Raw genomic sequence first — 27,569 nt, 5'->3', positions numbered from 1 at the left:
CTTTCTGAGATCTCTGCTGGTAAAGAGATGAATTTTGCCTATTCGTCTTTCTCTAGCAGTTTATAACTTTATTTTCCATGCTGCACCATATTATTCCAGGTAAGAAGAAAAAGAAGTATAGGGTTTTTCATCCATTCCACTCAATGAGAAGCATGTGTCTCATCTTAGATTGTGCCCCAACTGAAAATCAGGAACTTCATATGTATATAATTTCCACACTAGCAGTTTATACATCTTCAAGAGTCATACAACACCTTTTGGCCAAAATAATAGTCATATAGACAAGACTTGAGGTTTTACTGATGGCTGGGAGATGCCTTGAAGAGTCACTAGCACGGAAATTGTCTTGGTCAGAATCAAACATGCGTTATTTTCTAAAGTGCAATCAGATCTCAAACCACAAACTTTGATCAAAATACAGCTGTAATTTCATCATTTGTTTTATTGTTTTCCTTCATTGAACCAACTCCTAAAATCCATCTAAACATTTAAGGTGGCTTCTTATAGTTTGTATAACAACAATTCCTAAAGTATAGTACTTAATGTCATCCACATGAAGTTTAAGTACCTCAGCTTCTGAAGTTCAATTTCAATTACTAGACAATCATGCAGTTGTCTTTGCAAAACTCTAGACAATTTCCAAAGCTTCGAAGTATCTTTCTTTGAACTTTTATTTATATTTTTTACCTTTCTTTTCATGGAGGTCTAAGTTCCACTGATCCTTGAAAAATATATATCTACAGCCACTTACATTTCTGATATTTTGGTATTGCCAAAAAAATGGTTGTAGATTTCCATGTATAGTTACAGTGCATTTATTGTAGCTATGTATTTATTCATTATTTCTACTTATTAAAATAAAATTCACCTTAGCATAGTGCTGAAGACTGTGATCATACGATTCATTCAGTCACTTATCTGCTATCTAGATGCTAATTGTGGACAGGCAATAGCCTATGATATTGTGAGTAATCCTTTGCAATCATTGATGGCTGTAGTGGTACATGGGAATTACCTTGGGACACAGGGGGAAGAGCCATAGTCAGTGGAAATGGTCAGGTAAGAGGTAGTTTAGCCTGCAGAAAGAATGTGGGCATGGTGAACATCTCAGAAGGTACTATCCCTAGTTTCTTGACCTATGAAGGCAACAGGGTTGACATGTACTTTCAGGCTTGCAAGATTCTGATAATACAATCTTACAATAAATAGATTTGGTTTATGTCAGCATGCTTCCTGTCTGAACTATCTAAGAAGGCAGACAATGGGGCAGCATCTACTTGACTATGACTACCGGTAATTTCAAAAAGCTAAATAGAGGTGCATCTAATTAACTTCTGGAAACCCTAGGACTCTTGATTAGAATGGGGGAAAAAATTGACAAATTACAGCACTCACAAACCATGGACAATAAAGTAACATGAATATGGCCATATAGTGACAAGGAGTCAGTTCAATTTGAAGGAAATGTTATCATTTTTAACCTTCTGTAGAGTACTGACTTGACCTTCTGTGAAATACCTGCCATTATCACTTCTATTAAAATTGCAAAAGGAAAGTAAGAGGAAATTGCCATTGCATACTAGGCCAATATGAGGTAAACCCATTTGCTTTGTATCTTATTCTATCCTGAAATTGATTGGCTGCCATTGTCATTCTCCTTAATCTTTGCTTCCTCTACTTGGTTCCCACAAATTGATTTTACTGAAGAAACAAATCCTGAAGTATTCTGTATAGTTTGCCAACAATTTAGAATGCAATTCAATGAACACATTGCATTTTTCATGGCAAAAGGTATACAGAAGTCAACTTTCAATGTTATTCCTGGTTTCCTGGCAATGAACATCTATGCCATATTTTAGCATTTTAATTTACAGATTAATCTTTCATAAAGTTATATGCTTTTTTCCTTTAACCAGCAAACATGTTGAACTTAACAAAAAATGGTTTAGGGATCTAAATGTAAGTGCCTACATTGTATAGACCTTTTCTACTGGAAAAATAAAAGCCTGGGACAAAAATGTAGTACTAAAACAAAATAACTGATTTTACAATCTTCATCCATTTTTGTTCGTCTCAGTGTTGGGATTAAAAAAAGGGTCCCATTGCAATTTTAAAAGTTGCATGATATAATCAAGATAAAACAAATGCACTTTTTCCTTACCCCTCTTTGACTTTGTTTTATTACCAGAAGATAAATTAACCTGGCCTGGGATAATAAAATATATTCAAAATAATCAATGTTCAGGGGATAGGGAGTTGGTTTTGTTCTATGAATAGTAATCATTTCTGTTATCATACATAATGAAATTTTAAGAAGACTAATATTCTATAGAAATCACATCTTCACTGAGTATAGATTTTATCATAGGTACACCCAAGAGTCCAATGTAAACAGTTGCATAGAATATACCATTTTTAACCAAGGTCAAATGTAGTTGTAATGAGCCTTTTAAGTAGTCAATTTAAAAATTAGCTCAGTGGAAGAATTACCGAAGGACTGACAATTAAAAACTACATTTCCAAAGTGCAACTAATCTGTTTTCATAATAATTTTAGTAAAGGTTATGTTACAAAAATAAAACTAATACAATCTACATTATACATAGTGTAGAAAAAGAAGAAAAGAAGAAATTTCCTGGTTCATTCCCAGAAAATATAATCAATATTAACAATGTATCACCATCTCTTAAAATAGGTATCTCTTCATTCCAAATCTCACCTTTAAAAAGCAGTATAAAAAAAAATAAAGTAAAATCCAAAGTGATTGAAATGTGAGGTTCAGTCAAGCCCTGAGTTTAAAAAAGGCATTGATGGCTATAAGCTTGGTGGAATCTCCCAAATGTTAGCAAAAAGTCAGTTTCTGCCATCTACTCTCAAAAACCATCTGTCCATTATATGTATGGATGATATAAAGATCTCTATCCAGAAGGATTTCAGTGAACTGGATCCAAGATCCAGTTGTTGTTTTCAGCTGCAACGTTTCCACTATCCAAATTCAAATAATTCAAATTCAAATCTTTATTGTCGGTGCATAACATTTGTACAATGAGATTGGTTCAGCTCCTTCAGTGCACCCCTCCCCCCAACACAAAACAACTCACAGTGAAGACAGAAAATCCCTAGCCCAATAAATCATATTAACAAAACATCCAGTCCTATTGCATCAGTGTGAACATGTTACACATTGCGCTGGCCCTGCAATCTGTCATACTCCGTAGTTACGATGTTATTTCTCATTCAGGAAGTCTGACAGCCCATGGATAAAAACTGTTCTTCAGCCTGTTTGGGCGCTGGCTATACTTCTATATATCCTTCCCAATGGTAGGAGAGTAAAGAAGTGATGACCTATTGCATCCACAGGATGTGAGTTCGCCATTTCCTTACCGGAAGTACCTCCCCTCCCACGTGCAACCAATGATGTATCATTAAATTGACTGTGAGTTATTCTTTAAACCATCCTTTCTTTAAAGCAGGGGTCTCCAACCTTGGCAACTTTAAGACTTGTGGACTTCAAATCCCAGAATTCCTCAGCCAGCAAAGCTGGCTGAGGAATTCTGGGAGTTGAAGTCCATAAGTCTTAACGTTGCCAAGGTTGAAGACCCCTGCTTTAAAGAATGCTTTTCTCACTGTACCCATTCCTTCTCCTATAACTCTAATCCAGGAAGAACTGCACACTGGCCTAATATAAAGCTTTACTAGATATATCTCAATCCCACTGAAGAATTGATGGAAATGCAAAAATCTCTTCCCTGGTGAAAACTCCCTGAAATTACACTGAATAAGATTCATATATAATTGCATCACTTCCAGTGATTTGAACCGTTAACTGAGCTGGCTTGGAAGTTATCAAAATGTAAAACAAGCGAAATTTTTTTTATCAAGAACCACTGTGAAATGCATGTTTTATTTTGTCATACTATAGTGTACTCATATGCTCAGTTCAATCCCCTTAAGATGGGGAGATTGTCTTGAGAAAAAGTTATACAAGCAGCTCCTTGACTGAGTGGACTAATTGCAAGGGTCTGTGAAATGGAATTGCATAGGTGATGATGATATCATTACTTCATTTGCATTATTCATGTAATAGTATCACAATCAAAGGATGTAAATTGCTGCAGAAATGTAGTCTATTGTAGACAGACCTCCATGGTATCAACTCTGAATAAACTAAGTGTTCAGTTTATTATTTTTATGATATATTGTCGAAGAAGTAAGATTTTTTTAAAGGTTTTCAAAATGGTTGGATTCAAACATTACACTAAGCCATTCATTCAATGAATACGTCACAAGACTGGCTTGATAAATTGCACTAATCCATGTTCCTACCCAACAAATACACAGTGATCCAAGGAGATGTTTTTCCAATATTTCCTGAAGATTCTGGGGACTGAATCTGGAACCCAGAGTATCAAAAGTCTATTCAGTAGCACACTATCGAAATCTTACTACTTTCTTCAGAGCATATAGAACTATAGTCAGTTAAAAACAAAAACCCAAAATATCTAGAAGGCAGTGACAAACTATTTTCCCCTGGGGAAAAAAAAGGATGTACCCATGAAAGAAATCAAGAATTAAATTCAACTCAAAGAGAACTTTGCTTTTAAATATTCTCTAATTATTCATTCCTCTTGCTGAAAACATAACTGATTGCACAAGCAAATTACACCTCTTATTAAAAGAAGAAACTACCTAGACTTCAAGTTATTCAAGATAAATTGCATTTATGTTCATAATATAATAGAAAAGCTTATTTTTGTGTCTTAATGTTCTATTATAATTCAGAACTCACATTCACTCTACACAATCAAGTATTGTCACGAAAAGCACCTCTTAACTTATTTAGCTTTTAATCTGTTTACGTATTTAAGGGATAAATGGGGTCATCAAAGTAACTTGAAACAGAATGAGCAAACAACAGCTGAACTGATTGGGTTTTATTCTACTGTGGAATAGGTTATCTTCTAAATAACACTTCACTGCTATTTCTGGAAATTACGGCACCCTGGAAAAATATAACCCTGGACTGGCTTTTATGGATGGCATTGTATGTAATGTGACTTATTTGGTTTTGGCTAAACATGATGGATGTAACAGAGTTGTTAATGCTTGGAACTCATTACCTGACTCCATAGTCTCTACTCAAAATCCCAAAATCTTCAACCAAAAACTGTCTACTATTGACCTGACCCCATTCCTAAGAGGACTATAAGGGGCGTGCATAAGAGCACAAAAGTGCCTACCGTTCCTGTCCTATTGTTCCCTTCATTATATCAAATTAATATAGTCGATGCATATTTTTTTTTATTTATATATATATATATTTTCTTCAAGATATGTTGTTTTATCTATGACAATTGTTTGTGTATACTATTGTGAGAAAAAGAAATTTAAAAAAAAGTAAGCAGGGAATATAAAGCAAAATGGTGTTAAATTAAGCTTCTAAACACAGAGACACGGAGGAAGAGAGAGAGAGGGAGGGAGGGAAGGAGGGGAGAGGGAGAGAGAGAGAGAAAACAAAGATGCACATTTTGTGTCCTAAACGGGGGTGGGGGGGTGGGGAACCTACTTAAGATTTATGCTGACTTTCTCATACACAAAATGTATGAAGTTGCAGCTAAAATAAGGGTCATCTTGTGTGGAACCTTTCCTGAGCTGCTTCATTACAGAGATACCCCTCTTGCCAAAACTGAAGCTTGATATACGGTAGGACTTTTGAGAAATGAAGCAATTGGAGGACGATTCATTTTCTTCATGGAAGACAGCTATTCTGACAGATAGTAACAATTTCAACTAGGATCAGGACACCCACATTTCTTTTACAAAAAGAAAGAAAGAAAGACGCGAAGAATGTAGGTCTATCGTGGCTGCACTCCAAAAATCTGGAAGATCAGTAGATAGCCATAAAATGATTCTTCGATACTGTGATTGATAGTATTTTTGATACTGATTGTCTGACTTTCTGCAGCTAAAATATGGTAACCAGGAAGACCAAAGCCTATTGCAAGTTATTTATGAACTGTAGTGCATGTTTTGAGCTTCAGACACTATATAAAAGACAAGCTTTTCAGCTGAAAGCAGAACTATTGAATTGAATCAAAAATAGCAGAATAGGGCAGCAAAGAGGACATGATGCACTATCTATGTTTATTCTCATGTGCGTCACACTGAGCTCAGTGGAATTGACTCCCTAAAACCTGTATAAAGTCCTGCAACCTTAAAGACTATTATTATGTTTTCTAAACAGAAATTAAATGAGACATATGTGGATCAAGTATTGCAGCATGAAACAATTTTAATTGACCTTGCCTTTTAACAACAGCTGAATCTACAAAAATTAAATAGCAAAGGTTTTCATTTAATTTTATGTGCATTGCTCATGATAACGGGGCTCATCCTCAAAGGACTGCTGTGATTTGTGAGAATAAAGTAAGGCATCTTAGATCTCATATAGAATCTTCTAATTAAAAGAGGAAAACAGATATTAAAAATCACATACAAATTCAAAATGAGAACAGTGTGTTATCACAATGATAGTTACCATAAATGTAGTTTTTTCACTGTTAACCACAACTATCCTATATACTTTTGTCCTCTTTTGCCTGATGAGGATGAGATAATCAAAATGAATCTCAAGTCTTTATGAATACCTCTTCTCCAGAAATACATACCAGTGGACTTCATTTAGAAGACCACAATTATAATTGGCAATTCGGTTACGTGAATTGGCTTCTAAGTGAAACAGCAACTGTGCTTATGATCTTATGTCAGCTTTCCTTTGCTTTATGACTTTTTCTATGAAGTTCATAAATGTGAGGATTGATCACAAAATTATTTTTCATCATCGCCATTACCCCTTAAATGGATGACTGAGAATCCCTACAGTCTTTTAGCTATACAGTTTGGGATGAACACCCTTTGAATGGTGTGGGAGTAGGAATGGATTTCCAAGAGAAAAATTGCAGACTACAGGAACCAGGTGACCCTGAGGACACAGATAAATCTCCAAGTGCTTCAATGATCCGCTAAAAGGATCCAGATTACCAGCTGTCTGCAAGGAATATAAATATAAATATTAAATATAAATCCTCCCATTCCCCTGTCAGAGCTGAAGAAGCTTCTTGGATGAGAAGTTAAATGTCTTCAAAAAAAAAAAAAAAGGAAGTCCAGTTGCCTTCAGAAAAAGCAGCTTTGGGACAATCATGACCTAGATGACTGAGAATCTCTACAGAGTCAAAACTGCTAACAGTTACCAAATGAGGAAGTTGCTAAATGAGGACTAACTGAATACCTAATTATTTTTCTCTCCATTTTTACCGTTAGGCTTGGGAAAATGCTATCATATTTCAATCAGAGAGAGGACAGAAGAGTTACTGCTGGGAATTTTATTAATTTGCAACAATTTGGACAATAATGTGTATATCTCTAATCAACATACATGATTTACAATTCCAATAACAAAACAACATATTACAATACTAAAACAGAACTGAATGAAGAAAGAAGAAAGGAATCAGACATAGGCTTACTGCTTCTGTGTTGTGTTGTTTAGTGGGAATAGTGGGTTTTTGTTTTTGTTTTGTTTTTTGTTATAATTTTACATGTTACCATCAAAAAGGAGGGTCTCCAGAAGTATAAAATCATTTACCTATAGCACTGCCCTCATGTCCAAGCTACATTAAACTAGAATCCAGGAATGTGTTGACAAGTATGTTCACTGGAAAAATAATTGTCCCCAGATAAAAATAACATTTTCTTCAAATTTATTTTTTTTAAAAAAGCATAATTTCTTGTTTCTGAAGGATATTTACGTAAGAATAAAAAAGAAATACTGTAGCTACATATAGTATATTTCCGTGCAGTAGGTTACAGTGCCAAAATTTCATCTACAAGGAGAGGTGGTTCATGTACACAATTAATTAAATGGGTATTAATTGTTACATTATCTATCTATAACAGGGGTGAAATCCAGCAGGTTCGAACAGGTTCTGGAGAACCGGTAGCGGAAATTTTGAGCAGTTCAGAGAACTGGTAGCGGAAATTTTGAGCAGTTCTGAAAACCAGCAAATGGCTGGCCCCAGAGTGAGGTGGGGATGGAGATTCTGTAACATCCTTCCTCTGCCACACCCACTAAGCCACGCCTACAGAACTGGTAGGGAAAAATTTTGGATTTCACCCCTGATCTAGCTAGCTTGCTATCGTCTAGCTATCTTGATATTGTTATTGTTCCTAGAATTTGTCCAGATTGCTTGTCTTTGTCTCCTTTTGTCCTGTATTCACTGTAGTTCACATAGTGAAGTTATCAGTGTATGATATGTCAAGGGGCATATTTTTCAGTAAGTTTGTCACAGAGCCTGATGCTATTTGGGAAGTGACTGGCCCAGAACTACCCACCTATGCATAAGGGAGGTCCAGTTCCTGGGATTCCCTTTTCTAGTCCAACACCTTAACGTTTATGCCACCCTGAGTCTCTGAATACAAGGTTAAGTGTCTTGTTTTTTAATCAGCAAGTTTTCAGATAGTTGCATGCAAAATTGTATGGTCTCTTCCTGAATATTTCATTGTTCTGTAGAATGTTTTGTTCTCCTCAGGAACATCCAATTTTGCATATCCCTGAGAAAAAAGCCTGCTATTCATTTTCCACCAAATCATAACACAAGGGAAAATATTTGAGGAATCTAGGACTTTTTTTCTTTTCAGACAATGAGTGATTGTGAATTTGGAGTACACATTCAGAAGACAACAGAAACCTTTCTATGAGTTGAATGGATTTCCCACTCAAAGAATGTCATAGACATTTATGTTCTCATCACCAAACCTCAGGTCCAAAACATGGCATCCCTGAAGTCTATCAAGCTCCCTGCATTATTTATTTATTTAGATTGTTTTAATTTTAAAAAAAGAATAACAACCTTGTTTGAGGTGTGCAATTTTGAGTTATACAAAATAAAGGTGGAACGTACATCAAATGAATGAATGTTGTGAAGCAAATCACCAGTCTTCAGCACAACCTCTTATTTCTTGCTATATGTGGGACGCAAAACCCAGAAGCATTTTTAGAAAAGAAAATGTTGCTGCAGTGCTGCTATTTCATACATAGTCCAGCTATTTTTCCCCTTTAACAAGTTCTTACAAAGATCTGTATTTATTTTTAACATTCATCTCTGTGTTGCCAGCCATTCAAAGGATGATTATTTTGTTACCTTGGTGTAATACAAGATGCAAATTTTTTGTTTCCCTAACTAGAGATGTTCCATAGTTTAATGAATTATACAGAATTCAGAGAGATTTAGTCAAAATCCTTTCCAGTTATATTAACAGCTTTCATAATGTATCTGTGGAAGGTATTAATATTTCTGGCAGTTATTCTGGAACTACTGATGCGTATGTTATGTCATGCAGCTATTCCAACTTCAAATAGCAAACTTTATATCCCAATGGATATATTACATGAACATAGCATTAAATATTATTGAATTTAATATAACAGTTTGCTCATTAGGATTACTCATACAGTTTGTGTAAGTTCCATAATACTTCTTTGCTTGAGAATCCCAAGGCCGGAATATTTATTCAGGTTTCATGCTCAGTAGATTTTTCACTGACATCATCATTCAGCAAACAAAACAAGATAATTTGACAAAAAGTGTCCTTTTTATTGAAAACTCCACATGGAAACCTTTTTACAGAAACTTAGATGCCGAGTGTGTCATGGTTGACTAAAAATTTGGTTGCTTTGGTTTTCATAACAAGAAACATGTTAAGAAATATTGTGATTAGGTTCAGGATGCTGGGGGATGTGAAAATGACTTCAGAGAGTAGTTAAGGAACCCACATCATAACCACAATCTGAATCATGGTTTGGTATTTACTTAGGTCTGGCTGTACTTTCCCACATTATGTGAAACCAGGATAATGATTAGCCTCAGCTTGGAAAGTGAGGTGACTGGCAAGAATATGTGCAAAGTCAAGTCACCTTTGAACATCCAAGCAGTTCTAATCTCTGTTTTACCTCCTACAAACAAATGGAAAATTATATTTAAACACAGTGCGTCTAGGACAGGGGTCTCCAACCTTAGTAGCTTTAAGGTTTGTGGACTTCAACTCCCAGAGTTGCTGGCTGAGGAACTCTGGGAGTTGAAGTCCACAAACCTTAAAGTTACTAAGGTTGTAGCCCCCTGGTTTAGGAGCTTTATAACTTCACCTGTCTTGCAGAAAAGTGTTCTGAGATGTCAGAGTTGGGGTGTGTGTGTGTGTGTGTGAGGGGGTGGGGCAGGAGAAGTTTCTCCATTATGGGTCTCTGTTCTGCTGAACAGCCTTCCCCTGGAAATTTGACTCGTTCAGCATGGATGGCTTTCCTCAAGTAGGTTGAGAAGGCACTCTTCCGGATAGCTTTTTTTTTGTTTCAGCTTACTTCTTTTACACTAACAGGGAGGAGGTAAAGGTAAAGGTACATTGCTCTGGTTTTAAACCGAAACATTTATATTTAGTTTACGTTAATTTATCTAATTTCACATGCTACCAAAATAATGCTTGGAATCACCCAATGCAGAGTAGAGCCTCACATGCAAAAAGAGATACTAAATGTTCAAGCTAACTTTAGAAAAGGTTGAGGAATTATTGCTGAAGCATGCTGGATAATTAAGAAAGCCAAAGAACATGAACAGGAGTCAGTGTATTAATTATAGAAAGGCCTTGGGTTGTGTGACTATATCAAGCTATGGAATATGCTCAGAAAAATGAGAACTCCAAAAATATCTCATTGTCCTTCTAAGAAACTTATATACAGGTTAGAACATTGTAGGATGGATACAACATGATGAAGCAGACTGGCTCCATGATGTCAAAGGAGTGTGACAAGGCTGTATGCTTCCCCTGCATGCTTTAAAAACTGGGTGAAGAAACATGAATAACTCATAATAATGTTAATGACATTGCTTTGATAGCTGAAAATGCAAATGATTTGCAAGCTCTGGTTATGGAGGTTAAGAAACAAAGTGAAAAAATTCTGCTAAAATTAAATATAAAGTAGGCCAAACCAATGACAACAAGTAGAACTACAAGTCGTAGAACTGGCAATTATTAAAGTTATGGATAACTTCCACCTTTTAGGATTCAGCATCAACAGTAAAGTAAACAGTAAAGTCAAGAAATACACAAGCTAGCATTTGGCAGAGCAGCCATGAAAAGCCTTGGAAAAAAATACTAAAATGCTGTGAAGCATTTAGAAGGATGTTCTAAAAGTCTCCATACAATAAAGATCACTATCATATAAGTCACTGCATTCCCTATGACACTCTATGGAAGTGAATGTTGGAAAAATGTAGGAATAGTATTGATGAACTTAAGAGCCTAATTAAAATAGCCGTATGAGGTCATATATGCCTTGTAAGTGAAAATATATAAAAAGGAGGATGCATTACTTCAAGTTCAATCAATTACAACCTAAATGTAAAATATTTTAAATTAAAAAATTCTGAGCTAAGTAATTAAGTATAGCCCTGAACTGAGTTTGTTATTTTATAATAAAATAATAACAAACTAACCAAGTATTCTTCCTTCACAATGGTTTTATCATTATGTGATTCCACTGGTCACTGTAAAAAAAAGTAAACAGTGTCTTCAGATAATTTTTAGTGCTTTCTAACTATGTCAGTAAGTTAAACAATATATAGATGGTCATCATTTAGCAATGGCCTTGTTTAGTGACCATTTGCAATTATGACTGTTATGAAAAAGTAACAGTCCTCACATTTACCACCTTTGCAGATTTGTAAGACAAAGGAAAGTTGAAGTAAGATCGTAAGCGTAGTCATGGTTTCACTTGGTGATTGCTTTGTTTAACAACTGAGTTGCCAGTTTAAATTGTGGTTATGCTATTAATGCGATACCTAGTTTTGTCTTTATGCTGGATATTTAAGTGCATTTCAATGAATAATAATCTGTAAAATTCATCATCAGCAATCCAAGTCTAGTATCTATGTCTTCTCCTGAGCAAGGTAACTATACTTGCAGTATCAGGAGAATAACACAGAGACAGTTTTAGCATCCTTTGCATTATATTTATTGGCACATCTGTTTCACTGTTTTATCTTGCTACTCATATAGCTTTTCACTGTGTTACACAACTCTTTACTTTCAATCTTATTCCCTTTTACAATTATTCATTGCATTAACCTGAACTCCATCTGATGATTACAACTTGGACTTGTCTTCTTTATACAGTCCTCTATGTCATTTGCACTCGACCCTGTCTTCTCCTTTAGATCTCTTTTTCTATATTGCATTGGCAGTTCAACTATGTATAGGGTAGAAACAAAGTGAATCTCCTTAGCTATTCATTTTCTCTAATCATTGGGAATATTTTTGGTCAGTAGCTAGAATTTTAGTATACTTAGTTGTTGTGGGACAAATTCCCACTTAAATAAGAAACCAAAATACTTGAAGAAAAAATAATTGAGGTTATATTTTATTGGCATGCACCATTGTAATGATCACTGGATTTCTTACCAATGGAATCCTGAAGAGGTTGGTGGCAGAGTTGCCTGCCTTAATTTGGATCAGTAAGTGAGGAGAAACCAGGATAGGAAATTAATGGCACGGTTCAGAGCTGACGTATGGCTAGTATTACAAAAATACATTATTCAAGAGTTGATAAATATGTTTTTAATCTTTCAGCACTCCATTTTTCTAAAACATCACTGGAGAGGTTTGGTGATAAAATTAATTTATATTTGAAGACAAGTAAACAGATATGTACTTTTGTTATTTCCGATCCATTTTTCTGGCTTTTATTTTCAAAAACTGTACACATGGAGCAAAAGGGCAAATAAAAATGAATGTGTTTATTGAAATATGCACCCAAACAACTACATAAGTGCAATTTTTTAAAATGACATATTCACTAAAGTGTGAGAAAAACAAAAGTTAACATATTGCCAAAAAGGGAGAAATTAGGAGGAAATAGAATGGAAAGAATCATTTTGAATCAGATTTAATTAGACAATCAAATGTTATTTCTTCTGAATATTGCTCAATAATGGATTGTTTCTTTTATTAAATCAAGGATTTAACTGTCAAGTGAAGAAGATCAACACAACTTACTTATAGCCAACTATTTTACTATGATGAGCAGTGGTGGGTTTCAGCCAGTTCACATCAGTTCGGGAGAACCGGTTGTTAACTTTCTGAGCAGTTTGGCAAACTGGTTGTTGGAAGAAATCATTAGGGCAGAGAACCGGTTGTTAAATTACTTGAATCCCACCACTGATGAGGAGTGTTACATAAAATAACACTCCTGCCAGAATATCCAATAATAAGCTTATCTCTCCTTCACCAGAGTTAACTGAACTATGTGTGTGTCTCTGTGTACATTAAACATTTTTTTTCATGTAACTTTCAGAAGCAATCATATCTGTAGCAGAAACTGTCTGAGCATGTTTCTCCTAAACTAAAAAAAAAACCCAACTTGAATAAAATTTTTAGGATTGACACTTTTTTCCCAAACTCTAGATCAAGGATAGTCAACTGCACTATCTTCTAATGACTGGAACAGTTTGTTCTGATATAGTTTATATGCAAAGGTTGATGCTATACACCAGCAAGGATTTCATCTGAAATGAACACATGAAATTATCAATTAGTAAATGAAATTGGAAGGAGTATTGGAAAAGAGTATTGGAAAACTACTTCTAGAGCATCCATACTTTGTTTATACTTTATAATGGCAAGAATGACCTGATTGATTTTAATATGGGGGGTTTTAGCTGGTTTTTAATAGGGTTTTAGCTTCTGAAAAATTTTAGCTAATATTTTAAGTATACAGCGGTTGAATCAGATTTTTAAACTTGTTATAGTATTTTAATTTGTTTAGGATTTCTGTTGTTTTATTGGCTGTACACCGCCCTGAGTCTTCGGAGAAGGGCGGTATAAAAATATGAATAAATCAATCAATAAATAAATAAGAATGTACCAGTCCTCTGCAACAAATCCATGTGTTTTTCAGGATTTTACCTTCCTTGCCGTTGAAGAAAAATATTGATTCAATTGTTATCTTTATTATGCTGCTGTTAATATTCTAAAACTTTTGTTCTCACTTGCTATTCTCTGTTTTGAGAATTCCTATGAATGTAAAAATGAATTATAAATTTTCAAAATTTAGTGGAATGATTTTTTTTAATCTATAAAAATCAGTCTTGTAAGTCTCTACAAGGTCTCCCTATTTGGTTCCACTTTTTTGGCCTAGCAACCCACGATAATGGCAGGAAGTTGAGATTAGAGAACATTATTGCGGTGGCACAGGGGTTAGAATGCAGTATTGCAGGCAAACTCTGCCCATATCCTGGAGTTCAGTCCTGACTGGTTGAAGGTTGGCTCAGCCTTCCATCCTTCCAACGTCAGCAAATGATGACCCAGATTGTTAGAGGAAGTATGCTAACTCTATAAACCATTCAGAAAGTGCTGTAAAGCACTGTGGAGCGGTATATAGGTCAAAGTGCTATTGCTATTATTGTAGAGTTTCTTTGTATTTTTTCCTTGTTTTTCCTTGACACTGAATTCAAATTATTCAGATTCTCATCATTTATCATTATGTTTAATTAATCTAAGTCAGAATTTCCAATCCTTTTTAATTTTTAAAACTCAAATAATATTATCAGGACTTCTACTGTAGGTAAGTATAACACAGGAATAGAATTAATGATTTAATGAAGTGGTAGGCTCCTCTTACTTCTTAATTCCAGGTACAGAAACAAGAATAACCCCAAGCCAAGCAAACTCTTATACCAATGAATGAGGCTTCTAACTATCTCATTGTAGTACAATGAATTTATGATTTTTTATAATAATATTGAGAATGTCTCTGCTCCTTCACCAACAGATGGTCTGGAAGCATGCCTGCATTGTGTCTTAAGCAAATCTCTTTATTCCATGAACTGCCAAGATGTGGCCTATCCAAAAGAGATGAGTTGAACTTATTAAGGGAAAAGTCAGTTTTTGCCATGGATGGATGCCTCTATCAATTTGTTTTGCTCAATTTCCCATTTTGTCCACTGTAAGTTTACTTTGGCTTACTTCCATTCCATATCACTTTAAAAAGTAAATCTATAAAAAAAGGAAAGAAAGAGAATAAAAACAAGACCAACAACTCTGTGAAAGTTTGTGTCTTGTTCCATACAATTGTTCTTATTACACACCTTTTTACACATCTTTCCTTAGTGTAAAGTTCTGAAAATAATTTGTTTAAAGTAAATTTTTATTGTTCATACACTTCTGCAATCTAAAGGAATGATAGTTTTATTAATATGTGTGCATATAGGCACGCTTATTATAACATTTGTGAGTTCTGCTAACAGCACACTAGTTGGCTTAATGTGCAAGTAATGCAAGATAGCCAATTTGTGTTGGACTAGTAGCTCTGCAGAAAGCCACATTCAAAGAGTAGCCATGGCACTTTTGGGGGTCATTTTTTAAAGAAAAACTTTTGAAAAGATGAAAAGGTTGCATTCTGAAAAGAGGTCAATACAAAAATATTTGAGTACTTTAATATAAAGATAAACCATACCATGTATTCATACCATCTTAAGTTATTTTCATTGTCATTATCTTCGAATCAATTGTTTTCCAGTGGCTTGCTCACAATTGTCATTGATTGCCTCTTGGGCGGTTTTCTGCTGATTGCCACCATTTTTCAGAGTTGAATAACGAGATAACTCCAAAAGCTGTACAGAAGCTTTAGAAGATGCATGCAGTTTGCTCACCCATAAAATGTAAGTCAGATGGTTAAAACAGGTTCATCTGTATTAAAATTTAGATCTAATGAATGACATCTCCATTTCGACCCTTTGCAGCTTCTGGAGACAAGTGTTCTCTCATTACAGAAAAACTGGATCTTAATAAAACAGCTCTTCTCAAATGACACCCTGCCAGTACTGGGATCTGATGTTATAGTTCTAAGAAATATGATCCATTTTTGTTCCCCCCATTACTGAGAAATGTAGGGAACTGTAATCCCAACATACTGAGAAGCTTCGGTAAAGGCTGCACTAAGGGAACCTGGACATTATATATTACAAGGTAGCATAGAAAGTCTCTGGCTGGTCTGCGTAGCAAGATGGAGGTTTACAACCATAGATTTCAGGAAGTGACAAGGATAATTATCTAGGACAACATCTTACATAACAATATTTCAATCGAAACTAAATCAGGTCCTGGTAATATAATTGAACCAGAATATATTCATTAAAAAGACATGCACTCTTGATTGAAAAGACATCAATAAGCTGCAGTCGCAAGACAGCTGCTTCAATATTTGACTACCTTTACAAATAAGTCAGCCTTTGGCCTTTTTCTGGATAAACCCAATTTATTCTGTGGTCTTGGTCTCTAATTAAAAATAAACACGGATACAGCCAAATAAAAAATTCATATTTTACAGGTAATTTTTTTAATGAAGTTCTTTGGTTGCCTACAGACAATCATGTGTACTTTAGCAACTATCGATAGACTGGATTAAGACCAAGGTCAACTAGTATATGCTTGTTCATCTTCCTATTAGTGTAAACTAGTGTAAACTAATATATGCTTGCTCATCTTCCTACTAGTGTAAACAAAATCATGACGAACGCTGTCACAATGAACGTATTTAGCTATCGTAAAGAGCTATAGGTGGTGCCAGTTGACGTGCATATCGCAGTCCTATGCCACACTGACTTATAATGCCATTTCTCACCAATGTGAAGATTTTCATCTTTAGAATGATTTGGAAGCAGCAGCAATATTGGTGCCACATAAGCTTTGGCACCCTAGGCCAGTGTTTACTTGGCCTTAGCCTAATATTAGCCCTGGACATAGGATTTATTAATAATGGATAATTTTATACAAAGAGATTCCATATGGATCAAACTATGTTATGCCACTTCTACATCAAAGATTGGCAAACTTCCTAATAAATAATGCACCTTGATACTCTTAAAAGGTCCTGAAGACCTGATTTTGCCAGCAGGCCTAGTGGCCCTAAGGGTGGTCACCCTCATCAAGTGGTTTGTCTAATTGTTGTTGCCATGGCATTGGATTTTCTATTTGCATTTCATTAGGTTTTGTTTTAGGGTTTTTACTTCTATAAACTGCCTAAAGTTAAGTGGCCATATAAATTTTCTTAATTAATAAGTAAACCTGATGTCCTTCAGATATTATGGGCTACAGCCACTCCTCAGTTAGTGACTACTGTAGTTATTGATTATTCACAAGCACAACTTTAATAAATGGTAATTAAAAAATCATTTTCCTACTAGTGCACTCATTCATGTGCCTAACAACAAAAGCCTTTACTGTGAAACTGATTAAGGTCTGGTCAGTTTGAGGCAGCAGAATGAACTGTGGAAGGGTTGTAATCCACTAATTAAGGCAGTGGTGGGATTCAGCCAGTTCGCACCACTTCAGGAGAACCTGTTGTTAACTTTCTGAGCAGTCTGGCAAACTGGTTGTTGGAAGAAATCATTAGGGCAGAGAACCGGTTGTTAAATTACTTGAATCCCACCACTGAATTAAGGTCACAGAACTAAGCTTGTTAACTTGCAATTAGCACATTTTAGGGAAGTGCTGTGCTGCAGCAAAAAGCTGCTTAGAAAGAGATTGTTTAAGCAAAGGGCAAATAAAAATGAATGTGTTTATTGAAATATGCACCCAAACAACTACATAAGTGCAATTTTTTAAAATGACATATTCACTAAAGTGTGAGAAAAACAAAAGTTAACATATTGCCAAAAAGGGAGAAATTAGGAGGAAATAGAATGGAAAGAATCATTTTGAATCAGATTTTTAAACTTGTTATAGTATTTTAATTTGTTTAAAGTAAATTTTTATTGTTCATACACTTCTGCAATCTAAAGGAATGATAGTTTTATTAATATGTGTGCATATAGGCACGCTTATTATAACATTTGTGAGTTCTGCTAACAGCACACTAGTTGGCTTAATGTGCAAGTAATGCAAGATAGCCAATTTGTGTTGGACTAGTAGCTCTGCAGAAAGCCACATTCAAAGAGTAGCCATGGCACTTTTGGGGGTCATTTTTTAAAGAAAAACTTTTGAAAAGATGAAAAGGTTGCATTCTGAAAAGAGGTCAATACAAAAATATTTGAGTACTTTAATATAAAGATAAACCATACCATGTATTCATACCATCTTAAGTTATTTTCATTGTCATTATCTTCGAATCAATTGTTTTCCAGTGGCTTGCTCACAATTGTCATTGATTGCCTCTTGGGCGGTTTTCTGCTGATTGCCACCATTTTTCAGAGTTGAATAACGAGATAACTCCAAAAGCTGTACAGAAGCTTTAGAAGATGCATGCAGTTTGCTCACCCATAAAATGTAAGTCAGATGGTTAAAACAGGTTCATCTGTATTAAAATTTAGATCTAATGAATGACATCTCCATTTCGACCCTTTGCAGCTTCTGGAGACAAGTGTTCTCTCATTACAGAAAAACTGGATCTTAATAAAACAGCTCTTCTCAAATGACACCTTGCCAGTACTGGGATCTGACGTTATAGTTCTAAGAAATATGATCCATTTTCTAAAACATCACTGGAGAGGTTTGGTGATAAAATTAATTTATATTTGAAGACAAGTAAACAGATATTTTTCAACCAAATGAATATTCATCCATAGTCTTTATTCCTAGTCTCCTTATGTATTCCTCTATATCTGCTCTGGAAGATGAGAAGATTCTCCCAAATAAAAATTCATTTTTTACAGGTAATTTTTTAATGAAGTTCTTTGTTGCCTACAGACAATCATGTGTACTTTAGCAACTATCGATAGACTGGATTAAGACCAAGGTCAACTAGTATATGCTTGTTCATCTTCCTACTAGTGTAAACTAGTGTAAACTAATATATGCTTGCTCATCTTCCTACTAGTGTAAACTAATATATGCTTGCTCATCTTCCTACTAGTGTAAACTAATATATGCTTGCTCATCTTCCTACTAGTGTAAACTAATATATGCTTGCTCATCTTCCTATTAGTGTAAACTAATATATGCTTGCTCATCTTCCTATTAGTGTAAACTAATATATGCTTGCTCATCTTCCTACTAGTGCACTCATTCACGACCCTATTTCATGTGCCTGACAACAAAAGCCTTTACTGTGAAACTGATTAAGGTCTGGTCAGTTTGAGGCAGCAGAATGAACTGTGGAAGGGTTGTAATCCACTAATTAAGGCAGTGGTGGGATTCAGCCAGTTCGCACCACTTCAGGAGAACCTGTTGTTAACTTTCTGAGCAGTCTGGCAAACTGGTTGTTGGAAGAAATCATTAGGGCAGAGAACCGGTTGTTAAATTACTTGAATCCCACCACTGAATTAAGGTCACAGAACTAAGCTTGTTAACTTGCAATTAGCACATTTTAGGGAAGTGCTGTGCTGCAGCAAAAAGCTGCTTAGAAAGAGATTGTTTAAGCAAAGGGCAAAAAAATGGGGTGGGGGAAGGGTCAGCCACAGCACATGGTATGAAAGAACTTTATTGGAACAAGGCAGCAGCAGCTGGTGATCTCTCTCTCCCTGCCGTCATGTGTCACTTATTAGTGACCATGTCACTTAATGACCAAATCATTGGAATCAAACACAGTCATTGAATGAGGAAAGGTATAACTTCCATGAACTCTAGGTAAATGAGGCCCTAATCTCCAGACTATACTACAAAAGAAATCCCAATATAAAGTGAGACATAATGGAATCCAAAATACTTGTTCCAATTTGCTTATTGACTCTAAACAGTAGTGATTAGAGGAGAGAATGGGAATTACATTGGTCATGGAACACATGACTCATTTCTGTCCTGATATGGGAAAAACTGACCAAACTGGTGCTAGCTCCCATAATAAAAGGTGTGATCCATACAGAAATTTCTTTTTTAATTTGCTATGCAAATTATACTTAATAGAAACTTTATAATAGAAACTTTCTTGTGAAGTCAAGATAATACGATACGATAGTATGATAATAATCCAATTCCATAACAAAATGTAATTTATATGTGCTGGGCTTCTGCACAGAATTAGACCTGTTAAGGTCTTACAATACATCTGTGTGACAATGCCAGTTTTTTGTTTGTGGAAAATGCCAGCATGGCCAACAATTCACTACAATTCAAATTTATTTTTAAAATTACAGTCCATCCTGTGTCTGATGAAAGGTTAGGCATAAATATAATAGATACATGCCAAGCAAAGTATGGGCTTTCTTCAATGGTGTTGTTCCCCTAACAGATATTTTTCAACCAAATGAATATTCATCCATAGTCTTTATTCCTAGTCTCCTTATGTATTCCTCTATATCTGCTCTGGAAGATGAGAAGATTCTCCCAAATAAAATAGATACGGATGGGTGAGAGAGAAGAAAGAGACTAATAGGAAGCTCTATTGCACAAGTGGAAATCTACTTGAATTGGACACAGCTATTCGATAATGTTTTTATTTCTATTACATCAAATGATATTTATCTCAAAGAAAAATAAATTTCCACTTTATAGAATAAGTAATTGATTGCTTACATTTTTTATTAACTCTGCCTTGTTTAAATCTAATTCATAAATTATTGTTGAAACCATGTTTTGGACTTTGTACTTCTGCTACCTGCCCAATTCATCATAAATTTAAGTGCAAATATGAAGCAATTTCTTTAAAAAAATCAGTGTAACAATCCATTCAAGAAATGCATATTTTTATATGTTTAACAAAAATATATAGTCATCGAATACACCTTTATAGTTGACATGCATTTCTTCAACTTCATCCCAAACTATTTCTGCACTAGCTTCCACTGTGGAGAAAATGGCAAACTTCATGGCTATGAAAAATTCTGAGTAGGCTAATAATAAAATATCATGATTTATGTTCAATATTTCAGATTAAGAATAAATAATATTCATGTGTACTAGCCAACATAGTATGCATGCATACTCTATACTAGAAGATTGTATCTCGACATGAGTAGCATTATATATTTTTATTTATTTATTTAGATGGATGGATGGATGGATGGATGGATGGATGGATGGATGGATTCAATGCATTCCCCAATAAAAACTGTTTTGAAACATAGCAGAACTTATTTTATGTAACAAACGCTTCCATTTTTGCACCTACCTATGCAGGTTACTACCTAATATTCATTCTTTTGCTTTTTAAAAAGCAAACTACAAATAGAATATTTTAACTAGAAAATAACATTGTTCTGATCTATATGAGTCTTCTCAAAAGAAAATCAGTGGGCTTGCTCCCATGTCAGACTGCATAGTTTTAAGACTAAGATTATTTACATATTTTACAGTTTTATTAGATTATAATTCCCAATTATCTGTCTTCCCAAACTCTCTACTATTATGCAGCAAAACCTTTGTATTTATGGCAGTCCTTTAAGGCTACAATAAATGCATACAATTATTCAAGATTATTCTAGCCATTAAGTTACAATATTTTACTGCTACAGATTTGAATGGATACATTTCTCCTCTACGAAGTATTGACTGAGCAAAAATGTTCTGTCTAGCTCCCCCCAATAATTTTTTTAAAAAACCAAATAAAATAGATACGGATGGGTGAGAGAGAAGAAAGAGACTAATAGGAAGCTCTATTGCACAAGTGGAAATCTACTTGAATTGGACACAGCTATTCGATAATGTTTTTATTTCTATTACATCAAATGATATTTATCTCAAAGAAAAATAAATTTCCACTTTATAGAATAAGTAATTGATTGCTTACATTTTTTATTAACTCTGCCTTGTTTAAATCTAATTCATAAATTATTGTTGAAACCATGTTTTGGACTTTGTACTTCTGCTACCTGCCCAATTCATCATAAATTTAAGTGCAAATATGAAGCAATTTCTTTAAAAAAATCAGTGTAACAATCCATTCAAGAAATGCATATTTTTGTATGTTTAACAAAAATATATAGTCATCGAATACACCTTTATAGTTGACATGCATTTCTTCAACTTCATCCCAAACTATTTCTGCACTAGCTTCCACTGTGGAGAAAATGGCAAACTTCATGGCTATGAAAAATTCTGAGTAGGCTAATAATAAAATATCATGATTTATGTTCAATATTTCAGATTAAGAATAAATAATATTCACGTGTACTAGCCAACATAGTATGCATGCATACTCTATACTAGAAGATTGTATCTCGACATGAGTAGCATTATATATTTTTATTTATTTATTTAGATGGATGGATGGATGGATGGATGGATGGATTCAATGCATTCCCCAATAAAAACTGTTTTGAAACATAGCAGAACTTATTTTATGTAACAAACGCTTCCATTTTTGCACCTACCTATGCAGGTTACTACCCTAATATTCATTCTTTTGCTTTTTAAAAAGCAAACTACAAATAGAATATTTTAACTAGAAAATAACATTGTTCTGATCTATATGAGTCTTCTCAAAAGAAAATCAGTGGGCTTGCTCCCATGTCAGACTGCATAGTTTTAAGACTAAGATTATTTACATATTTTACAGTTTTATTAGATTATAATTCCCAATTATCTGTCTTCCCAAACTCTCTACTATTATGCAGCAAAACCTTTGTATTTATGGCAGTCCTTTAAGGCTACAATAAATGCATACAATTATTCAAGATTATTCTAGCCATTAAGTTACAATATTTTACTGCTACAGATTTGAATGGATACATTTCTCCTCTACGAAGTAGAGACTGAGCAAAAATGTTCTGTCTAGCTCCCCCCAATAATTTTTTTAAAAAACCAAATAAGAAAAAAAAAAAACTAGATAAAAAAACAGTCGCTGAGATTTCCCCCTTCCCGCCCCCTTAGAATTTCTGAAAAGATTAAGTCAAATCTAATTTGGTCCCTGGCTGCCTAACATCTTCATTCTGGCAAATTATCCTCTTTGCATTCATTTAAAAATCTTGAACTTTATAAAATTATCTAGCCAATCCCCACACAGAGTGTTTACTGTTAACGGTGTCTGTTTATCCTGGGGAATTCCCACGGGTGACATAAAGCTTTTGGTAAGCTATATCAACAATCCTGCAAGTAGGAAGCCTTTCCTGTGACATCTTCCTCCACAGGAGTGCTTTGAAATGTTTGTCACGAAAGAATATGTATGACAAGTGTTACACCAGTGTGAATGCTCTACATAGATTGCCTTTGAGTTAGGATACCCGACTCAGTTCATGTGGATTCCGTATTCTGTTTTGTGTACTAAGTGAATTCTTCCAAACCTCTTGCTGAGAAGAACTAAACAAAATAGTAAAATATCAAAGTGGTCTAAATATAACATCTTCTGAATTTTGCATATACATCATAATCTATTTCTTTTCAGATTTTCCCTCTTTTATTGACATAAATTCAAAATGTATGTTTCAAATTCTCATCAGTTTGAAACTCACTCCTTTAAAAAAAATACAATGTGGCATTAATGATAACTATTAAAGCATAAATATTACGTCAATAGTAACATGTACAGATTATATAGTGGAAGACTATTTTCCTCAAACTCAAAACCTGAGTAATGCAGGGTAAAGAATGAATGATAGTTCATTCACGTTAACATAAGCATCCTTCCATAGGAATACAGTGGTGAAGAAATACCAGCAGCTAACATCTTTAGGTGATATTTCTGCTCACTGATGTTGTCTTATACAGATGTTTAAATGTGTTGTAGTTTGGAATGCTATGTTTTTGATATCTGTTTCTATTAAAATTTAATAGTTTAACAAAGGTATATTATTATCTATGTTGTGATATTACTAATTCAGATAACTCAAGATCCAAAGATCTCCAGAGAAAATATGACTTTCCATATGGATGTTTAAACCACTTGTTTTTCCTTCAGGAAAAATATTTTGGGTTTTATTTTGGGTAACGCTCAAATATCCCCTACATTTTGGAAGTGCTATATCATGTGATGTGATGTGATATGATGTCATAAGAGGTTTTCTGGCATTTATGAACATTCTACACACTTCTATTGGAATCCAGATTAATATCTATGCTTTCTATGCTTTCAAATGATGCATTGCACTGCTATTTCATTCTAATATCCAGACATTATTTTATTTCAGAAACTAGGCATACAATGTTCTAAACATACTTCCCAGAAAATATATATCTTTCATTGATTTTAAGAGACCTTACTTAATAGCCTTACATGTTAAAATCATTGGGCTATCCAAGAACACATATTTTCAGGATTATCATAAGAGCATTCAAATATTTTAAGCCACTATCCATTTATTGTTTGGGAAATAAGCTAACAACAACAATCATATCATTGACAAGTTTATGAAATGTTGTTTCATACAACTTGAAGCTTTTTGTTTCAATAAGATCATTGCTTCTCTAAAATGATAGACTCATCCATAGAAATAACTCTTTAATAAATGGATTTTTGGCATTGACCATAAGAAAAAAAAGATCCATAAGAGTAGACATAGATATTACAGGCATTTGGAAAACAACTGACCAAGACTTTATGATAGATTCATTTTGTAATTTAATTAATGTTTTCATCATTATAAGAATAGCTATGTGGTGAAACTTCTACTCTATCTATCTATCTATCTATCTATCTATCTATCTATCTATCTATCTATCTATCTATCTATCTATCATCTATATTTGCCCCAGGCAAGTTACATGTTCACTTTTCAAAAAGTGAATAAAAAGTTCAGAGCTGGATAAAAAGCTTTAAAGCTATGGATACATAATATGTTACCTTAAATGGTTTCTTGAAACAGAAGCATAAGAAAATATAAAGAAAAAACATTATCTGCCATTTCTCTCACAATAAATTTAAGCATAGTTAAATATTTATCACATTTTTCTACAAAAAAAACGAAACACTAGGCAGTGCTTGAACATTTTGCTATGAACCTCCGTGGATACCTAATAAATAAATAAAACAAAGGTGTTTTCAACTGCCTTGCAGATTAAATTATAAATAGTTTTGGTTTTTGGTTTTTTGTAAAATGTTTTAGACCTTGAATCAGGCCTCCAGCTATGAACAATTATATTTAACTAAAAATGCCCATTGTATTTTTTTAAGTCCTATGATGCACACACAAACATACACACAAATCTACAGGATAAATACAGTACACATTGTTTTAAATCGAACGCCTGCTTATGATATTGTAGTGGGATTGTTCCAAGAAAGTGGTTTCTGCACTTTTCCTTTGCAGTTTTAAGGCTGTTTTTTAATCCTTCTTTTTTTAAAAAAATGCATGAATTATTTTCCTTTATCTCATTTTCTGAAACCCACATTATCGAACATTACCTCAGTCTACCAACAGAGATTCATGTACCTTTCGAATTCAGGTCCGTGGAAACAAGCTTTGAGTGTGAAACTCAAAATGACAAATTAGTGTCCAAAGCACCTGATTCTAAAATTAAGGGGGAAATACTCAAATTGCTTAACAAATCAAAATTTAAAAAACCTCTCCAGCTTTATATGTTTCACATCAACCATGTAGGGTCCTGTGGGGCTCTTCAGTTTTCCTATCCACCTATTTTAATATCAGCCAGGAACTGTTACACATGTGAATGAAGTTGCTGGCAGAAGGGGAGAAAAACGGGCTCACATGCACCCATTGGATAGAAAACGTTTTGCAAATATTACAGGTTTCCTTAAAGGGGTGCACATTTCACAGTGACAGCTTGCTGTTAAATACAGGGCAAAAAGCGACGGGGGGGAGGGGGAGAAGACTTTTCACACCTTGTGCCGTTTTTTGGTCCAGGTGCTGAAATGCCTCCCCCCACATCACCCCAAGAGAGCGTCAGCACTGAAAGCAGAAGGCGATCCTGGGAGGAAATACTTGGAAGGCACAAGGCGGTAATATACCTTTCTCAAAGCGGGTGCCGGAGAGCTTGTACCTGGCAAACCTTCCCTCAGGTAGCCGGGGGGGGGGGGAAGGACTCTCTCCTTGTCACAGCTGCTTCTTCTTCATCGGAGCCAGGGAACAAGCGAGTCCCGTACTAATTGCAACACCGGACCCAATTTCGACAAACCCACAATCTCTCAGCCACACTCATTCCCCCCACCACCACCACCACGGTGCCATCAATTCACCCGAAGAGCCTCGTTTATCACTTTTCGCACCCGGACCCGCATACAATGGGACTTACTCCCAGGTAGTCTGCCTAAGCACCGAAGCATCCTCGAACAATGCACTGCGGAGCGCCTTCCCAAACTGCACCAGAGGAACAAGACGCCTCTTTGCAAGCATCACAGACACACAGGCGCAAACGCGCGCGCACTGCTATACGTACCCACACACACACGCAATTACACACACACACACACACACACAGCCCAAGCCCCCCAAAAAGTGTATCCGTAGACCCAACCTTCCAGCGAAGCCAGGAAGAAGCTCCAACTGCACGGGGTCGGATCACGGGACGCCACAAACCTCTTGCCCCCTTCTGCCTCCGGACCCTCGCGCCAAAGCAATTCCTGCTCAAAGTCCAGAAGGGCGGGTAGGGCGAGATGTTCCGTAGCCTCTCGCTGCCCTCGCTCGGTCTCCTCCCCGGTTGCCCCGGCGGGTCGTTTTGGCCGCCTGTGAGATTAGGACGCCACCGCTTGGCGCGTTTGCCGAAGCTGGGTTCGCCAATCAGAGCTCTCGCTGCTTTTTCTCCCCTCCCGCAGAGGAAGCCGAAGCGGAGCCGGGCGCGAGAGGAGCTCCCAGCCAGAGCCGAGGAGCGCGCGGGAGAACTAGCAGGAGTTCAGGAGGCGGCGCCTGCTGCACATCCCAGAGCGGCCGAGGCCAGGTGCGGCGGTGGCGGCAGCAGAAGCAGCAGCAGCGCTCGCTCCCGCGGCGCAGGCACAGCGCGACTGGCGGCAGTAGCGGCCGCAAATCGAGCCCCTTCACTTCCAGGATGCTCTGGTTGTGAGGAGCTGGGGCAGCGGTGGGAGGAGGAGGAGGAGGAGGGGCTGTAGCACATTCTTTTCCTCACTTCCACAGGCAGCTGGCGAACAAACTCTCCCGAGTTCCAGTCAGGCGCTTCGCCCTCTTCCCCTCGCCTTCGGGAAGCAGCCGGCAAGCTCGCCTGTTATGTGCGCCTGTGCAGCTCCCTCACAAGTAACGGAGCCTCGTCTCTTCTCCCCAACGGCGCTGTTTGCACGCAGCGCAGCTCGTCGCCCATTCTCGACAACACGCACACACACACCCTCTTTCTCGGTACGAGTCGCCGCGTTTCCCTGCCGGCGCCCGGGCGTTTGCTCGCGCGTGGCGTGGCCTCTCCCGCCCCCTAATTTTCGGCGACAAGAATCTCGTTCGCGAGGGCGGGGGAGAGCTAGCTTTGCTTTTCCCCCTGCCGACAATCCCTTCTTTTCAGCCAAAGCTTAAGAATTCCCCCCCACTCTCTCTCTCTCGGTCGCCCTTGCTGCTGTTGAGGCTGCTGCTGTTACCGCCTTCCGATTTTGCGACCTAAGCGAGTAGTTCCTACCCTGGCCTGGAGGTGGATGGGTGGGGAGGAACGGCGAGAAAAGAGCAAAAAAATTGCAACATAGGCCAGCCTTGCCACCGATGGGG

General features: G+C 36.1%; 1 protein-coding gene across 1 annotated transcript in view; it reads right to left on the bottom strand.

Moving 5' to 3' along the window:
- HS3ST5 (heparan sulfate-glucosamine 3-sulfotransferase 5) overlaps window positions 1-26,638 on the bottom strand; it is a 219,022-nt gene extending 192,384 nt beyond the window's left edge. Inside the window, exon 1 of the mRNA XM_058173638.1 lies at window positions 26,386-26,638. The gene's annotated coding sequence lies outside the window, so the exon portion shown is untranslated. The remainder of the gene's footprint in view (window positions 1-26,385) is intronic.
- Window positions 26,639-27,569: the final 931 nt, after the last annotated feature.

Source organism: Ahaetulla prasina, chromosome 1, assembly GCF_028640845.1.
Source record: "Ahaetulla prasina isolate Xishuangbanna chromosome 1, ASM2864084v1, whole genome shotgun sequence".
In the NCBI taxonomy this organism is placed as follows: Eukaryota; Metazoa; Chordata; class Lepidosauria; order Squamata; family Colubridae; genus Ahaetulla; species Ahaetulla prasina.
This window is presented reverse-complemented; position numbering and strand designations above follow the sequence as displayed.